Raw genomic sequence first — 20,355 nt, forward strand, 5'->3', positions numbered from 1 at the left:
TAAGTCATCATTTTATTGTCGCTTTTATGTATTGTAGTTGAATAAAACTAGACTAAAACTAAAATGATTCAGAAGACTAAAACTAGAATTGAATTTTAGTCAAGACTAAAACTAAATCAAAATTTGCTGTAAAAATGAACACTGGTGACTGCTAATATGACGTAGCAATGTTTTATTATTGTTTCATATTGCTGTAGCGCTTTGAGTGTAAGAAAGGCACATTACAAATAAAATGTATTATTATGATAATTACTTTCATTCATTCATTTTCCTTTCGTCCCTTTATTAAACTGGGGTCGCCACAGCAGAATGAACCGCCAACTTATCCAGCATATGTTTTATGCAGTGGATGCCCTTCTAGCTGCAACCTATCTCTGAGAAACATCCAACACACTCATTCACACTCATACACTGCGGACAATTTAGCTTACCGAATTCACCTGAACCGCATGTCTTTGGACTGTGGGGGAAACCGGAGGCCCCGGAGGAAACTCACGCGAATGCAGGGAGAACATGCAAACTCCACACAGAAACGCCAACTGATCCAGCCGAGGCTCGAACCAGTAACCTTCTTGCTGTGAGGCGACAGCACTACCTACTGTGTCACCATGATTATTATTTATTGACTTAAAGTGCAAAATCGCCCAACAAATCATGCATCTCTTATAAACGGTGTAGCTATAAATGTACTCTGCCTCTTTAAATAGTCCAGCCTCAGCCAAACAAGCCACATCTGTCTGGATACACAAGAGACTTGTTTGGAAGCGTCGGATCCCTGCTCCACTTCCACAGCACATGCAAGACAGAGCCCAGTACAAGCCAAAAACATGAGCTGGTGCTGAGCTCACAATCTCCACAAAAATGCAAACATGCTACTGAGGAATCATTATTACATCATCTCTAACCTCAAAGTGCTTTCTCTGACAAAATATGTACGATATAGCACACATTCTTAATGAAACTACATTTTCGAAGTAACACCGTATATGATAACTTACTTGAATAATATGAGAAACGTTAAAACCAGCGCTGACCTAGTTCTATAGTTAACAGCCTTTGCCTTGTCCTGGATTCATTGCAATAATGTATTAGTGATGTAGCAGATTTTATTTAATGATAGTTTTACACTCTATAGAAGCAGCCAATTCATCTGAAGATGATAAATGAAAGTTATTTATTTCAAGCATACACAAATGCTGTCAATTTTACCAGATTTAGCAATTTTACTAAACAATTTTTTAATCCTCTTTCTTTTTTCCTGATGAAATAAATATATCAAATAGAGCAATGAGTTAATGCTAAAATGTTAATGAGGCAACAAACAGATAATATAATAATTCATCAATTTTCACATCAGTAATTAGTTCTAAAAGTTATATTTCTTTATCTAATAAAAAAAAAATTATTTCATGTTTTGTGATCTTTAATTTATTTATTTTTAATCACCCAAACGTAAAACAAGCATAAAACATGATAATGACCCATAAATATCTTATTAAATGTATTGCAATAAATAATATTATTAATATTGCAGTAAATGCTATATCTTAGGTATTGCTAGGCCCACGCAGAATTCAGCAGATTTCCACAGATTTTTAGCCCATCATTAATTCTGTTTATTTACTTGAGTAAACGTGTGTAAATCTGTTTATTCAGTTTTTAAATTAATTCCAGTAATATTATTGACTTATATTAAAATCTTCATCTGATTTATGTACAATGCAGTTTGTACAGTAACATTTTCTGTCTTTAAGTAGATATATTAGATGAGTGATTTGTTTTGTTTACCAAATAAAGTCAATCTAATTGGATTTGCATTTTAAACATTGAAATAAAGTATAAAAGGTATTACTTTTTATTTCATATATTAAGGTTTTAGTTATGATATACCTAAAATAATTCCGCAGAAATTTTCCGCAGATTTTTACCAAAAGAAATAGCTGATTTTACCAATCAGAAATAGCAAATTGTCCGCAGATTCTGTCTGGCCCGTATTGCATAAGTAATATACTCATTGAATTTTTAAATATTTCGTTAATGTTTAAATGTTACAGTGACGACAATTAATTGTTTTTTTTTTTTTTTTACAATAAATGACATAAATCATCTTGTATTATAAAAAGCTTTGGTTGAATTCGAATGCTTTTGTGGTCTTTCTTTTACATAAAAATAACGAATAACTAATAATTTAGGCTGAATTTAAACAAACAAATTAAGCTGAACATCACTAAATTTAATTTGTTTGTTTAAATTCAGCCCATATAAATTCTTTACAACCATTTAACTTCAAAAAATGTAGTAAATCCAATGAATATTTTTGAGTGCTGAATAGGAGTATTTTGATGAATAAGCCATTTTATTAACATTTTTTAAAAATTACTGTATATTTTTGACCAAAAATTAAAATTTTCATCATTTATATAAATTATAGTTTATCATTAGATAATATTCACTTATAATTGTTTTTTTTTTCATTCTTTACAACAGTACAGTGGCTGATAAAAATCACACAAACTACAAGCTAAGAAAACATGCTGTCATGAGAGAGGCATGGCTGAACAATGAACAAAGAGGGAAAGCAGATATTGGCATAACAGAGGCTGTGTCCGAATCCGCATACTTCCATACTATATAGTACGCTAAAATCAGTATGTGAGCCGAGTAGTATGTCCGAATTCATAGAATTCGAAAATTACTATGTGAAAAGTACCCGGATGACTTCCGGCGAGATTCTGGAGTGCGCATCCCATGCACGCTGCGCTATCCCACAATGCCCCGCGACAGAATTCATGAATGGAAGTGAAGCAACGCAACTGACGCAGGTAGGTCACGTGACCATGACAAAATGGTGGATGTAGTACATCCGAATTCCATTCATACTTTTCACATTCATACTGTATAGAACCTACTTTCCTAACGACCAAGTAGTATGTTTACATTCAAATGCAGTACCTACAGAGTAGTAGGCGGTTTCGGATGCAGCCAGAGGCTCAAAAGTAGGTCAATCAAATGCATGACTGACACCTGTGTTTTGCAGTGATTGGGAGGAAGACTGTGGCTGGCTCTCAATTCAAAGAACGCAGAGAACGGAACGGCATTCTCACTGAGATCACTAAGTTACCTCAGAAGAACAAAATCAGATGAATTTTGGAACAGAAGTTTGGTGGTTAATGATGACGTTTCACGAGAACACAAGGACACAACTTAAGAACGCATACTGAGAAACAGCTGGTGTTTTAACCCCTAAACAGAAGAGCCATAATCAAGAGTGATGTGCTGAGAGTGCTCTTAAAAATGATAAATAAAAACATTATTGAGCTTACATTATCACCAACCCTGCCTTCTTCCTCACTCTCACAAGAAATTCAGCACTCATTCATTCATTCATTTTCTTTCCTTTATCAGGGGTCGCCACAGCGGAATGAACCGCCAGCTATTCCAGCGTATGTTTTATGCCCTTCCCAGTAGTGGAAAACCCATACACTTATTCACACAAACTCATACTGTGGCGGACTGTGGGGAAACCGGAGCACCAGGAGAAAACCCACATGAATACAGGGAGAACATGCAAACTCCACACAGAAATGCCAAATGGCCCAGCCGGGACTTGAACCAGTGACTTTTTTGCTGTGAGGCGACAGTACTAACCACTGAGCCACCATGCCGCCCTTCATCACACATGCATTTACAAAATAAAAAGACTAACACACAAAGACAAATGCAAATACAGAAACATGCTGCAAAAAGCACACACCACAATGGAAATCTGTCGGGAGACCCCAAAAAAGTGACAAACCTGGGTGCTTCCTGTTTAGAGTTTATTGCTGGTATTGTTATACGGAACAGTAATAGGCAAAAAATATACAAACAACGAGTAGAATCAGAAAATAAAATATACAACAACAACAGCAACAACAAAATCTCTGATCTAAAAAGGAAGCACCCGGTACGATCATATTTTGGGGTCCCCAACAGATTTCCATTGCAGTTCTGATTTGCAAGTGTTGTGAAATCATGCACAAATGTTAACGAATTGATGAAGTAGGGCTGGGTGATATTGCTAAAATAATTATCACGATATCATGTTCACATTTCATTCGATAACAATAATTATTTATTATTTATTACAACACATTTAGGATTTTTTGGATTTTTTTTTTTATTTAACCACTTTATTTTCATTTACCAACTATGTGTATTTCTTTGTTTCATTCTTTGCACGATCTGTATTTTGTACTGTCTGTATTTTGCACTGTTGTTGTATTTACACTGTCATTGTATTTGCACTGTCTGTATTTTGTGCTGTCTGGAGCCAGCACCTAAGCTTTTCACTCATCATAGCACACGTGCTGCTGATGATGTGACAATAAAAGGGATTTGATTTGAGGCAAATAAATTTAATACTCAAAATCAAAAATATTTAAACAAAATATCTCATCTCTTCATAATAAAAAAAACTTAAGTGTTAAAGAGACTCTTTAACTTGCTAAATTAAATGTTACAAAGTGTGTGCAATGGTAAAGTGCGAATGCTGAACAATCAAAGCAAACTTTAAGGTGTAAATAATAAATATTGACATTGTAAACCTCAAACTCTGTGAACAACACAAATTACGACAATCAAATCTCAGCTTTTAAGTGGAACAACCAACCATCATTATTCAAATACATACTGTATCATTACAAATTGCGAAGTTGAATGACTATATTACCCCCTATGCTAAAAAATCTTTCAGATGGAGAGCTAGGATGCACAAGAAAAGAAACCAAAAAGCCACTCTGGCAACATCCTTACATGCTTTTTTATTTACAGTCTCCTCACTGCTGCTATACAGCACTCATTTTTGCATGTGTTGTTATTCTGACCTGAAGTGACAAGAGTGTGGATTCCTTAACTATTTATAATTAACTTGCACTCACGCTCCACTGGCTTCTCTCATAACTAGTTTTTTAGCGACCATCCAGCATTTTCTCAGAGGAAGAAAAAATGTAAAAACCATTGCTGCAGCTTCGATAAAGGGTTATGAAGAAACTAAAAAGCACTGCAGTGTTTGAGTGTGTTGTGTTTGTCTGAGGTAATTACTATAGTCTGCTGTTATTACTGAACTGTATATTCTGTACAATGTGTAAAGCAAATTAGATAGTTCTACTTGCATGAATCGCGGTAAGCGCACAGCATTCGGAAAAAGTTCAGATATTTTTCAATTAGGTGTACCTAAAAATTACGCACAGTTTTACAACACGTGCGCACTGCTTCCATGTGCGCATCGGGCAAGTTGTGTACCTCCATTGGAAATGACAAACTTACACCTTAAGCCTATTGGCATTGCTTCCAAGGTCTCAGCAGCCACATTTTGATAAAATTATTAGAGGTGTAAACCTAAACTGGTCTCACGGTTCGGTTCGGTTACGATTATCATGCCTTCGATTCGGTTCAATTCGATATCTCGGTGCATCACGGTGCATTGACGATGCTTTCCATATACAACGTTATATTTTAGGGGGGAGGCTATAACAAGCTGTCTGTATGAACACAGACACACAGCACCACACTGTCTCTCATTCAAACACATAAACAAACATAGACAGCACCTAACAAACACACACACACTCAAACTTAAGCCCTCGCAACAGGGAGAGATTGTGCTGAGCGAAGCAGAAAAACGAAAAAAAACTTAAAAAAAGAAGCACTTTAACCAGCTTTGTCTTTTTGTAGGAAAAACACTTCAGATCTTTTTAGGGTTAGAGGTTTTTGAGTTATTGCCGTCTAACTCTATCAAGCCTCTTCAACTGCTCCAGAATGCAGCAGCACGAGTGGTCTTCAATGAACCTAAACGAGCACATGTCACTCCGCTGCTAGTCCGTTTGCACTGGCTGCCAGTTGCTGCTCGCATCAAATTCAAAGCTCTGATGTTTGCCTACAAAGTGACTTCTGGCCTTGCTCCTTCTTATCTGCTCTCACTTCTGCAGATCGATGTGCCCTCCAGAAACTTGCGTTCTGTGAATGAACGTCGCCTCGTGGTTCCATCCCAAAGAGGGAAGAAATCACTTTCGCGAACGCTTACGCTCAATCTGCCCAGTTGGTGGAATGAACTCCCTAACTGCATCAGAACAACAGAGTCACTCGCTACTTTCAAGAAACGACTAAAAACTCAACTATTTAGTCTCCACTTCACTTCCTAATCTGCAATTGCCTCTCTGAATATCACACTAACTGTACCCAAAAAATAAAAAAATAAAAAAAATAAAAAAAAAATAAAAAAATACTAATACTAATTATACTTCCCTTCTTAGACTTTACAGACCTGAAACTTGCCTATAGCACTTATTCATTGTTGCTCTTAGTTGTGTAAGTTGCTTCCTTGTCCTCATTTGTAAGTCACTTTGGATAAAAGCGTCTGCTAAATGACTAAATGTAAATGTGTAACTGAATGGGTGTCAGGAATATCGAAAACAAAACCAACTGAACCGCGCTCATTTCTGGCGCCTCCCTGGATATACAGCGCCCTTAGCATTTGACTATGGTGCCTATGCCACGGGCGGGTACATAATAACCGGTTATGATTATTACTGAACCGATACCGAATTGTCCGCGTCTGCATCGCACTGCACCGAAGAAATAATTAATTTTGAGACCCTTAAAAATGATAGTGCTTCATACTAAAACTACACACCGAATCTTTTTTTTTTTTTAAATCGATATTGACAATGGCGTTTGGTAAATAAATATTGATAGTAGCGCCCAAACCTATGATGAAGATGTTTTATCAATTTGCTAGGGTTTTATCCATTCACAAACATTTTCGTGTCTTGTAATGTGTTTCAGCTCTCTCGGCTGTCAGTCAACTGGCTAAAAATATAATTTAGAAATATTTTGAAAACATTTTTCACCATTTCTGCGCTACAAATCCGCCAACAGACCTCCCGTGGTTCCTTTGTGTGTGGAAAAATGCGACGTATGACAAGTCAGATGTATTATGTGTGTGTTTTGTGCTGAGATGAGCTCAAGAGCAGCTTGGCCCTCAGCAGGGGAAACTTGATCACGAGTCCATCATCTGCCACCCTGCCCTTCTGGCTCCATCCATCCGTTCGTCCCCCAGCATCCCCAGCCCATGTCTGAGCGGCTGGCACTGAAGCTGAGAGCGAACGGACAGATCTCTCTAAAGCCTGATCGCCCGATAAACGCTAGCAGTCTCTCGAGCAGCTGCCGTTTGGAGCGGCGCTGAAATTCAATTCCAGAGCGAGCCATGTGAAACACTTCTGATTAACTTTAATAAGTGCTAACCATCCCGGAGGATGCCAACAGTTAAATAAAGTAATTTCGGAGGTGTTAATTTCTCACTCTGTCTTAAAATGGAGAGTGGCGCTTCTGAAATAGACAAGAGAGCCAGTCAGACAGAAAAAACATACTGTAAGTGTGGCAATAATGTTATTAGCACTGAATAAATAAAGCACAGAGGTGATAAATAAGAAGCTTCTGGTTCAGTCTGAACTGTAGATTTGTGAACATTTCACTCAGTCACAGATTAACAATCACAACATTAGATAGAGGCGTGACCCTGCAGAGCTCACAACTTTAAAAATAAGCTCCAAAAAGGAAAACACTGGGTTTTTTAAAAATGAGAAATAAGGGAATTCCTTTTTTTTTTAGAAAGCCACAGCTTATCAGTCAGCCAGACAAAAACTCTTTTCATGATTCATAAGCAGATAATGTGAGTTAGCGCTTGACAAAGTGAGTTAAGTGAAAATGGTCTGATATTAAGTGAATATACAAGTAATCCTTGCTGGACACTAACAAAATGTATACTGCTGTTATTGTGTACTGGATAGGGGTGTAACAGATCACGATTGTTCAGTGATTCGTACAACTCACAACTCACGTTTTTTTTATTTATTTTTTATTTTATTTACTAATCCTAAATTTGTAACGATCGAAGAGAGATCACCTCTCGTATCATTCAAATCACATGTATGAAAGCATTTAGGCTTTCCTGTAAAATATAACGATGACGGAAGTAGTCGTTATAGGTTATTCGGGATGTGGTGGGTTTCTTAGGTTAACTACTTGTCACCACTTGTGTAAGCTGCATGATTAATTATTAAAAAGATCGGGATCTCAACAACCATGTAACATAAATTCTAAATGATGATGATTTTTATATATATTTATTAGTCTTTTGAATCGCTGCATTCAAATCTGTATTTGAAAACTCAAAAATCAAGAAAGAGATGGAGTCTTTAGTCTTTTGAGTTAGTTATGAAGTTACAAACTGTCAAACAACACAGAAGTACTGGGATAACAGTTTATAGTTTAGATAAAACCACTGATGTTTATGGTGAAGATTAAAAAAAGATCACCGCCATGTGCTCGAAAATGAAAGTTGTAGACAGCAATTACATTATTTAACCAATAGGTGGCCATCAAAAGAAGCCATCAAAAATATGCCACTGAATAATTCTTCAAAAATGACACATCTAGCAATGAAACAAAGTTTTATGAGTGAATAACTGAATCATTTATTGAAAATGAGACTAAAACTAATGTTAGATTTATACATTTAGCTTTATCAGCAACAGTAGTAGTAGTCTCCTCTTGTCTCCTCTTTTTGGCTGATCCGAACAGTGGTCTGATCTGGACTGAAAAATCCTAATGTGATCTGACCTGTGAGATTTGTGATCCATTACACTAGTATTGGAAATAAATTACATAAACGATGGTCAAAAAGTTGGTTGCTGGTAGTGACCAAAACAATGTAACCATTTTGAAATTTATGTCAATATACACAACAATAAATGTAATATATATTTATAATTATAACAATATTCATTCTTTCACTTTCGGCTTAGTCCCTTTATTAATCTTGGGTTGCCACAGCAAAATGAATCAACTTATCCAGCACATGTTCTATGCAACGGATGGCCTTCCAGCCACAACTCATCACTGGGAAACATCCATACACCCTCATTTACACACACTCATATACAGTGACGGTTCTAGTTTAAATGGCACCTACATACCCCCTCCCCATCCCCCAAGAAATAAAGACGTGGTTGACTTTATATATATATTTAAAATATTTAAATATATATTTTAAATAAATACATTGAAATATATTTATTTATTTTTAATAAATATAACAATTTGTTTATTATTATTATTCATTAATAATTATGGCAGTTCTATAGAATACGAAAAATATTTGTTTTATAGAATTATCTATTGTCTTAGACCCAACTCATGGCTGAGAATTAATGTTGTGAAGTCTTATTTACCTCCCTGACTGATTTTTTCTCCTTTCTGCTTCACAGCCATGCTAAGTCAAAGTAACATCATCATCATCATAGGGTATAAACTTTAGATTTGTCGACTGTACAGTAAACAACCGGGATCAGGTGCAGCGCTTGTAAGAAGCGCGCAATTTTAGCATTCCCAATTCACTTGTACCACGTCTTTGGACTGTGGGGGAAACCGGACCACCAGGAGGAAAGCCACGCAAACAGGGGGAGAACATGCAAACTCCACACAAAAATGCCAACTGACCCAGCCGAGGCGCATACCAGCAACCTTCTTTCTGTGAGACCAACGCGCTACCCACAGCGCCACCGCGTCACCCCTATATAACAATATAAAGAATAATATTTTATTTTAAATAAATGTCAGAAATCCTACAAGGAAAATGTATCTTTGCAACTTAAGGGTAAAGTTCACCCAAAGCTAAAAATTCTGTTATCATTTACTGTTTCTGCAGAATAGAAGATATTCTAAAGCAGTGGTTCTCAAATTTTTTTCATCAAGTACCACCTCAGAAAAAAATTGTCTCTCCAAGTACCACCAAAATGAGCAGTATTGAAATACAGTAGTGTAGTAGGCCCAGTAAAGCAGCTAAAACTGTGCACAGTTAAAAAAATGTGGCAAATTACCTAAGAAATATAGGCTATATGTCATATATGGCATACTATATACATCATTTTTGAAAATAAATAAATTTTGAAATATATGTAGCATGTACATGCCATATTTCATTCCTTCACGTACCACTAGAAGGAAGCCCGCGTACCACTAGTGGTACACGTACCACAGTTTGAGAACCACTGTTCTAAAGAAAGCTGGAAACCTGTAACCATTGACTTTGATAGTATTAATTTTTCCTACAATTGAAATCAATGATTACCATTTTCCATCAAAAAAAAAAAAGAAACTCATAACTGTTTAGAGACAATTGAGGGCATATCAATAGGAAGTTCATTTTTAATTGTAGGTGATCTATCCATTTTAATGTAAAGCTGAATGCAATGCATGTTAAGAACATGAAATTGATTCAAAGATGTGGCAAGACCAGACATTTTACTATGCAACGGAAAAAAGAAAGAAATGCAGTTGACAGATTAAAAAACAACATTATTTGATTTTTTCCCTAAAAGAGAAAATGGTCAAAAATCGAAGTCTATATTGTGTAAAAAAATATCCACAACAGATATTTAACAGTACTGTGCTTTGTTTTTTGTCACTGCAATGGTGTAAAATTTAAGTGAGGACTTAAAAAACAATTAATTTAATGAACAGAAGCGATTTTTAAAAACAGAGAGTAGAATAAGTTATTATTTAAGTTATATGTTTTCAAGTTATTATTATTATTATTCTTATTATTACTATTTTATACCTAAACAACAGTTTCAGATTTGTTGAATTCCGAAACTCTTTTAGAACTGCACCTTTGCTTTCTTGGTCTCAGAGACACTGCAGTTCACATGTGGCCTGACTTTCTGTCATATAAACTGCCCTAAAAGCTCTGAATGAGCTTCACAGTTTTGGTGCACAGCTGCAGCTCATACACACAGGCTGAATCATCAAGAACACACCCAGCTCGTTTCTTCTTTTTTTTTGCCAGATTTAATTATAAAACAGACCTTAAACTATTAAACAAGACACAAGAGATGAGCTGTTTTACAAAGATGAGTATCATCAGGTCCAGCACTGTATGGTAATTCAAATAAGCGCTGGGCAGATTTGCATTACGAGGAAAGGGCTTATAATGCTACTGTATGTGTTAGGATGTGAGCTCTAATGTTAGAACTGAGATTTCCTAGACTTCTAGGAAATTTAGGGCCTATTTACACCAAATGCTTTGTGAGTTTAGCCTATCTTTCTGTGATGCATTCAGACTTCATAGCAAAAAATTTTTTTATTTTTCAAACAAACACAATATATGTCATAATATAACAGGTTCACTGCTGGATTCACCTTCTGATTGTGATTTATATAGTGAGCATTATCTAGTGCTGTCTGTGTAGTTGCTATAGTAAAGTAAATCCCTCTGAACCTCCCGAGTCCTGGACTAAAGTCCAGCAGTGGAAATGGAAATGAGAAACACTTGCCAAGTAAAATTCCCTGTTGGCAGGGCAGGCTGCTGATGGTCGAGCATAACACTTTTAAATGTGTTTACGCACCTTTTCTGTTTGTTGTTCATTGTTCAAAGTAAATGATTCAGTGCCATGGGAACAGTTTGCACCGAAGGCTTGTTTATGGTTCCTTCTTGTAAAAGAGCCATTATACCATTTTAATTTAAGGACATCCATTACGCATAATAATAAAAAATAGACTGCGCAAAAAAATAAAGGAAACACTTGGAGTTACATTGTGTTGTTTAAGTGTTTCCTTTCTTTTTTTTAGCAGTGTTTATATTTCTATACTTGTCTTAGTAATCTGTTGCAAATTACAGTATGTAGGTTACAAAGAAATGCAATGTAAAGTGTTTATCATAATGTTGAAAAGAGAAGTATAAAATTGCTTATTTAACTTATGTAAACTGTATACCGAAAATAGATTTTTTTTTGTCCCATACAGGTGAAATCATAGTCAAAAACAATCAAAGTACAGGCAACAACATGGTGAAAACAATCTCATGAACTCATGAAAAAAATAAACCTATAAAGGTTTGTGTACACCAGACCAATGGCTAACAGGCGACAACATAGTCAAAACAATCAACGTTCTCATCAACTCACAAAATCAACTAAAACCCTGCAATGTGCATTCCAGGCCAATAGTTGCCGTTGTCCCTTTGTAAAGTGAAGTACTTTACATATCTGCGAACATGCTCAATCCTTTACCACCAACCTGATTTCACTAATGCCTAGTTCAGACTGCGTGATTTTAGCCCCGATTTTGGCTCGCCGACAGGTTTTGAGAAATCGCCGACAAATGCCTGAAATCACAGGCAAATCGCTGCTCGTGCACGTGAGTGACAATCACACAGTATGAATGATCAAAGACGCGATCTGAGAGAATCGCAGATGAGTCGCCGATGCCTGTGAGATATTTGGCGTGCTAAATATCTGGAGCTGTCGGCGATTCAAATCATGCCGTGTGAATTGAGTTTTGACTGAAAATAACATCAGCCATCGCCTACAGCCAATGAGAGAGCAGCTTTTACTTGTGTGTGCGTGTGTGTATACCTGCTGCAGGCCAGCGGGAGGCTGGGGGAGAAGTTAAAAGCGCTCTTTTTCGGTTTATTTGGACCCACGAAATGGAGGAAAAACTAGTGGAGGTTTGACAGGACTCAGGAGCAACCGTGTCTGTTTGACGTTTCATACAGAAAGAAATTAGTTTATTATCAACGTTGAGGAGAAATGGCTAATTCCCTTTAAACCCAGGTGAGCAAACATGTACATGTTCTACCCCATTTAAGGCTTCTTTCTCATTATGTAGTTAATAACAAAAGATATACTACATGTTTTTGGCTGTGAGACGTAGTTTGGACGAAGTTGTCGGCGATTCTCCCTATAGTAAAGTCATGCAATGTGAATGTCCATGTCGCCGAACCATCTTGCAGTGTAAACAAAGCAGCGACGAAACGCTGGCCCAGATAGTCATGCAGTGTGAAAACATCTGTGATACGACTAGTTTAAAAAATCATGCAGTCTGAACTCGGCATAAAGGGCATGTTCCTGGATAAACATCTATGTTGATCCTGGAACAACATTCCAATTAGCCAATCAGAATTAAGGGATATATTTACAGTTTATGTTAAGTTTAGGCTTACATTTTATGCACTTCTACATGATTGTTATCCAACTATTACCCCCTTCTGATTTTAGGAATAATCTACAGTTATAGTTGGGTTTAGGGGTAGGAAATAGGTATAGGGAAAAAAATTATGTTCCAGGATCAACATGTTAATCCAGGATTGCACTGTACTTGGCAATGCGTACAATCATGAAAAGAATATGCTAACCATCAAGGACTTAATGACAAGAAATATGAAGATATGATGCCAACCATCAAGGACAACACATACAAATAGATGATTCCAATCATGGAGGACAACACCGACACTTAATACTAGAGTTGGGTCGATACACGATGCCCTCGTCCATTGCTGATGGCCGATAGAAATCACGATGCTGAGCCGGCATCGTAATCCTCCACCTCGCCCCTGTCGCAGCAGCAACCCGCTCGGGAAAAATACACACTTAGGCCCCATTTACACTAATATGTCTCAGTTTTAAAATGACCTTTTAGAATGAGAACAATCCACATCCACACTGTTGTTTCATCAAGCATTTCTGAAAAGCCCTCCTTCCACACTATACAGCTGAAAATGCACATTCCGTGACCATACAGACATAGATACAGTCATGCGCTCATCTGAGCTTCAGGCAGTCAGCAGGTGCTTTGAGCACAAAACCCCAGAGAGCAGTGCACGTTGGACAGTTCATCAAGGATGTACCGCTGGATCGCGTCTCACTAAAGTTGTTAAACGTGATATTTAATTAATCTTGTCTCTATTTAACGTCTCTTCAGTCTTTTTAATCTATCAGGTAACTTGTCATCCATATCATCCATTGTGATGTTTCACATTAGACATTGTACGATGCCAAATTGGTCGAAATCGCCCAACCCTATTTAAGACATAAATACCCTTTATTAAACATGTACACATAGTAGGGTTGTAACGGTATGAATTTTTCACGGTATGATAATCGTCTAAAACAATACCACGGTTTGACGGTTTTGCGGTATACGGTATGTTACAAATGTTACAAAATAAAAGAACAGTGAAGCAAATTTGACTTTTTCCAAATAATATATTTTTAGTTACTATAAACAACACCACTTACAATGAACAAATAAAAATAAGAAAATAATAAATAATGTGTCAAAGTCCAAATAAAGTCCAAATAAACATGGTGCAAATCCTCAGTAAAAAATAGATATAAATATTTACTATACTATAAATAGTTACATAACGAAACTAGATTCAATATGGAACATCTTTAGGTTTTATGTGCCAGCATGGATATGGTTGTCTGTGGATATGGATTTGGATATGGTTGTCTGCAATGCAGACAAACAGCTGCATCTTCATTTGCGTCTTTTGAAAACAGCAAGAGCAGCAGTTCGTCTTTGCTGTGTCACTGTTTTGTCATGTTTCTGTGCTGCTGTGCATGCAAAAGTACTTAGTATGAAAATTATTTCATGCAAAACTTTTTTTTTTTTGCGTTTTATTTAGCATAAATGTATGCCTTTCTCTCATTCCGTGTTGTTCAAAAAGCTTGGTCCACAAACAAAAGCGACACCTATGCTTATTGGTTGTGATATAGCGAGTTTGAACCAATCTGGGCATGGAGGAGGGATAATGCATCAATGTATCATGTCTGATTTGTCCGGAGACACAGTGACGAGCGTTTCTTTGTCAAATCAGCGTTGTCAAATGTGATGACGTAACCGCACTGATTCCGGAGCCTCTGAAAGTCCGCGAATGTCAGCACTGGAACGCTGAGATTCTCTTCTTTATGCCAATCTTTGAATTGTATGAATCGGATCGGCGGATCAAAAGTTATTAAACATTTAAGAGCAATACTTATTTTTAGCCGCGGGCGGCTGTCTCGGTCTTTAAGGGTTAAAACCGTTGATATGCAATTGTTCATGGTATGATAATCGTGCACGTTCAAATCGTGGTAAACCGTCATACCGGTATATTGTTACAACCCTAACACATAGACATCACCTATATGCAATAAAATTGCAGGTTAACTATGTCTATATATAACAACTTATATTTGATTGTAACTTTAACTTAATTTGATTGTAATGCAATAATATGCACTTTTTGTAAAGCTGCTTTGAAACAATAATTATTATATACAGCACTATACAAATAATCTTGAATTGAATTGAATTGAATCTTCAACAGATTCAGGAACAAACACTCGAAATGGCATTAAGCACGAACTCACACCTACTGAATAGGTAACACCAGGGCTGCACTTTATATTCATCAATATTATTATGCATAATATCATCAATAGTCACATCCCATTGTGTTTGATGTTAAACAGAAATTATAGTTGACCAGGCAGGCACCACAGGTTGTGTATTAAGTTCAAAGTTTAACCATGAAAGAGTGAAAGTTTATAAACTGCACATGTTTTTAAGGCCTGCTACTATAGAAACATTTGAGTTTAAAGGATTCAGGCTCAAGAGGTAAAGATGTCGCTTTAACAAAAAAGCTTTTAAAAAAGCTTTTTTTTAATAATAAAGTGCAAACTACAGTGTTATTTTCCATTTCAATAACTGATTTCTGTACCTGAACTCTGTTAGACTCTCCAGAAAAACAAAAAAAGCCCTGTTTATTTCATTTGTGTGTATCTCGGTTGATTTTATTTAACTATGCTTGTAGTTTGTTCATTATATTTCATGCAAATGCATAACCCAAAAAATTACTCTTAGCATTCTAAAATAATCAATTATTTTAAAATAGAGTTATTTAAGTGAAAATGCTTTTTATGTCACAAATAGTTTGCAGAAAAAATAAAACATCTTGTCACAGCATCTACATATGCTGCTCTCTGGTGAATCGAAGTGCTTCTTTTATTCTCATTTGTAAGTCGCTTTGGATAAAAGCATCTGCTAAATGAATAAATGTAAAAGTAAAATGTAAATTCCAGATTGTTTTTCATCGTGCAGCTTTACTATGCACTTGATATTACCTCTTTACAAACTCTCATATTTTAGCTTACACCAAAAGATAATTGTAAATGTAATTGTTTAAAATGCTGTAAATTGTAATGCTGTAAGCTTGCTGAACTAGCAGCCACATCAACCACAAACCAAACATATACTGCATATGAAAAACCCAACCTCAAATGAAATCTGACAACCAGAAAGCTTTTCAGATTTCCTAAATGTAGACCTCTCCCTTGTCAATAATTTGTTTGTCAATAAGTTTCAATTTCAGCTTTTATGAGGGAATATGAAGATTATGCATGGTAAAAAAAAAAAGTGCTGTAAGCTGCTGTAAGTGTGACGCACAACTTCAGCCTGTTCAAAATGTATAATGACACTTCAGGTGACTCAAAGGGTCAACAATGTTGAGTATCCACTATCCAGCAATCCGCCCTCTGAGACGGGCTATTTAAAACAGTGTAATCTCACTCTTGATTGCTCAACAATGAAGTATCTTGGACTAAAACCTAGAGGTCTGTGCTCAAATAAATAGTGCCTGGAATCTGTGAAAAAAAAACAGCCATTATTGAGGCTTATAACTTGTTGCTAGGCAACTACCTGGCTCAGGTTGTCAGCCAGTCACTACAATTCCTGTCCCGTCTGGTGTTAACTTCTTTCAAAATATTTTTAGAGGTGGGAAATTTCAAAATACTCAAGAAAGACTGACCCAAATTCGGAAAGCTTTTTTACATATTCATGTAAGAGGGAATTCATACTTCCACAGGAACTAATTATTCACTCTTTACTTCCTATACCAGGCTCATGCTATGCCATCCGGTAAGTGTACTCTTAATTTAATAGCATATGTCCTCTCAGTAAACAAGCACATAAAGTTATACACATTTATTCACTTTAAAATGTTGTTGCAGAACATTATCACATGCTTTTATCTGTGGCATTTAGGCAATAAGGTGGCATTTTTCAGAGAAAATGGAACACATTTGATGTATTTTGACTATTCACACAACAACAGTGTTTTGAGGGATTGAAAACAAAAGCTTGAAGTGAAGAACTTTATAATAGCTTTACAACCGATAGCTTTTTTTTTTCTTATACTTCTTTCTTTAATTCCTGGTGGTGTAGAGCAGTTTGAATTAGTACATATGAAATGTGCTATATAAATAAACTTGCCTTGGCTTACATATCTTAAACTGTAAATTACAAAAAAAGCAGTTATTTTTTTGTGAAAATTCTGTGCATGTGTATTAGTGTTCAGACTATAGTAATGCAAGTGTGCTTGACAATCAAAACAATAATGACAAGTAGGGCTACACAATAAAACAATAACTGTATTTATCACTGTATTGAGCAATTCCATGCAAATGTCAGCCTTGCCATGAACAAAATTAGGTTTCCGCCAAAATAGCAAAACCATTTCTGCGCTTTTTACAAGCAAGTAATTTAAAGTGCTTTAAAAATACTCACAAAAATGTCTGTTAAAGGGCACCTAGGTTACCCCTTTTTTCAGATTTAATATACGTCTTTTGCGTCTCTAGAATGTGTATATAAAGTTTCAGATCAAAATACCCATCAGATTTTTCATTATACCTTTTACAAGATGCTGTTTTATACTGATTTCCAGCAGGGGGTGGTTTTGTCGTACTGCGCCTTTAAGACGAGTCTTTCCCGCCCACTGTTTCTACATGCCTCCCCCCTCAGCTGCGTCAGACAACAGACAGACTTAAAGGAAGAAGGTCTCACGTAGCGTTTGTGAGATACTACAGTAAGAACTAACCTTTACAAATCAGTTTTGTGAAGTTGCATTGATGAGTCACACACAATATCGTTACAAAGTTAACGCACGCACGCGCACACACACACACACACACACACACACACACGCAGGCAGGCAGGCAGACAGACAGACAGAGCGCGCTTAGCTTAGTTAAGGCTATCCTCAAGTACTGTGTGGATATCTGTTATGCTAATGTACAAAATAAACCTGATTTAACTTCCACAAACCGGGATTGAAGCGTCTTCTTTTATAATTGTTCTGACACGCGGCTGTGCTGATGAAGTAAAGCTGAAGTAAAACGCTGTAATTAATTACACACATACTCTGTTTTAAAACACTTTAAACATGTGAAACTTACTCTTAATCACATTTGATGATGATTGCTGATCCTAGCGAACAGAACAGACCTTTTATTCTTTTATTCATTGTTTTGCGTATGTCTGTCTGGTCTTGTTGACATATACACGCGACTACCGGAACATGTTAATGCGCGCAGCTGTCAATCAATTCGGTGGGCGGGGGGATCGCACACCTACGTAATGGTGCGATCGATTTGAAAACAGCTCCAATTGGGCGACCCTTTTTTTTGTAGTTAAATTGAATAAAAAGGACTGGGTGTGTTCATATCACCCCAGTATGACGGTCTATACACTATACCAACACACAGATCTGTCCAAACAGCTTGAAAAGTGGATTTTGTACCATAGGTGCCCTTTAATGTTTTTAAACAATTATATTTGATTTACCAACATCACACAAGTGCCAATTTCATATCTGTCACATCCATAACGGAGCTTTTTCCTCATTAGGGATGTGTACCGAAACTCTGTACTTTGTCGGTATCTTTGCTATATTAAAAAAGACAGAAATATCGATAAGCTCTGACGTTAACGGTTCTGCTATCGGTAATGGAGAATTATTGCTGAATAAACTTTACTTACAGTAGCAAAATTTAACAGACCAACCTTTTCCAATTTATGATATTTGATATTCATCTGCACAGTTGGCAATATCACATGAGAAATGCTCGGGCGAGCTTGTCAAGTATAAATGCATAATTAATTCCCAAAACACTGTTAACTCATTTATGCGAATGCATTAATGAAAAATCATAAACATGATCTCATTTATCCGGAATTTGCAACTCAAAGCAGGTATTTTCAACTGCAGGAAGTACAATTAACAAAGATAGATCCCGACTTCTGCCAGAAAAGGCAAACATGTTGATTTTTCTCTACATTCTTTAACAGGAAAAATTTGTTTTGTTTTTGTTTTATAATTATTGATTTAGTTTTCATTCATTCATTCATTTTCTTATCAGCATAGTCTCTTTTATAATCTGGGGTCTAAGCATGGGCCCGTACAAGATTCTGACGGTAGGATAACCTTAGATAAAAATATCACGGTTTCCTGTCTTCACGGTATTGTGATCACTGCTCAAAAATAAGTTATTTTAAAATGTCTGGGTAAAAAAACTAAAACTTTTTCCCCCTTTGAACACAATAAAATTCATTTTGTTAAAGATTTAAAATATTTTGCAGTAAACATGTCAGGCTAAATAATTAGATCATTAGATTAAAAAAACACAGATTTCTTTACAATTTATAAGACATCTTTGGATATATTTTCTCCTGGAGATACTGTTGTCTTAAAAAAAATTTAAAAACCTAAACAAAAAAATCGTACACATAGCTTAGGAACGGTATTGCAGAAAATTTTGGCATTTTGAAAATTTGAATGTAAAAACCTTGACTTTTCCAAACTGCGATAAACCTTGAAAACGATTATCACCTTATGCCTACTGTAGTCACCACAGCAGAATGAACCGCCAACTTATGCAGCATATGTTCTACGCGAACACAGGGAGAACATGCAAACTCCACACAGAAATGCCAATTGACCCAGTCGAGGTTCAAACCAGCAACCTTCTTGCTGTTAGGCGAACGTGCAACCCACTGCAGCCCTGATTTTGTTTTATTTAACCTTAAAAATGTAATAATAAAATGTTGTTAATTCTGTTCAATTCTTTTTTCTTTTTCCGTAAAAAAAACACAACAAAAAGTACCAATAAGAGGACCGTTAAAGTAATCAGTCGGTTTTGTGCTACAGAGAGACAACTCTTATCCTTTTGATTAGTATTATTTTGTTTGGGTTGTGCAATTTAAAGGGCACATAGTTTACCCCTTTTTTGAGATTTAATTTTAATATTATGGTTCTTCTGTAATTCACAGAATTTCTACAAAGTATGTTGTATACTGTAACCTCGCAGACATTTTTGTCACATCCATAGCACATGATTATTTTCCTCATTTAGAATCTAAAAAATGTTTACAGATTGATATTTTTCTGCTCCCACAACTTGTTGTTTTGGAGAATATAGACAGATGTTTCAATATAATGTTAACATATACTTTCTCTGTGAATTTATGTTTTGAGATCTTACTGCACATGTCGCATCCATAACGCTGGAATTGCTAATTTTTTTTTATTAAAAAAACAATTCAAAAAACAATGTTCATCGTGCACTATGCAAACTAAAAAAAAAAAATGAACACCCCATAATGAAACAGCATTTTTCCTTTTTCTTTTGCAGATGTTATTACTTTTGTTAT

At 36.0% G+C, this 20,355-nt stretch overlaps 1 protein-coding gene and 1 long non-coding RNA gene across 2 annotated transcripts in view; one reads left to right on the top strand and one right to left on the bottom strand.

The window, feature by feature from the left end:
* LOC147842616 (uncharacterized) overlaps positions 1–20,355 on the top strand; it is a 1,013,036-nt gene that overhangs the window by 215,462 nt on the left and 777,219 nt on the right. The window lies entirely within an intron of this gene.
* The window catches only part of prkcz (protein kinase C, zeta), a 223,504-nt gene that overhangs the window by 194,881 nt on the left and 8,268 nt on the right, over positions 1–20,355 (bottom strand).

The sequence above is a fragment of the Danio rerio genome, chromosome 8 (genome assembly GCF_052040795.2).
Source record: "Danio rerio strain M-AB ecotype USA chromosome 8, GRCz13ab, whole genome shotgun sequence".
In the NCBI taxonomy this organism is placed as follows: Eukaryota; Metazoa; Chordata; class Actinopteri; order Cypriniformes; family Danionidae; genus Danio; species Danio rerio.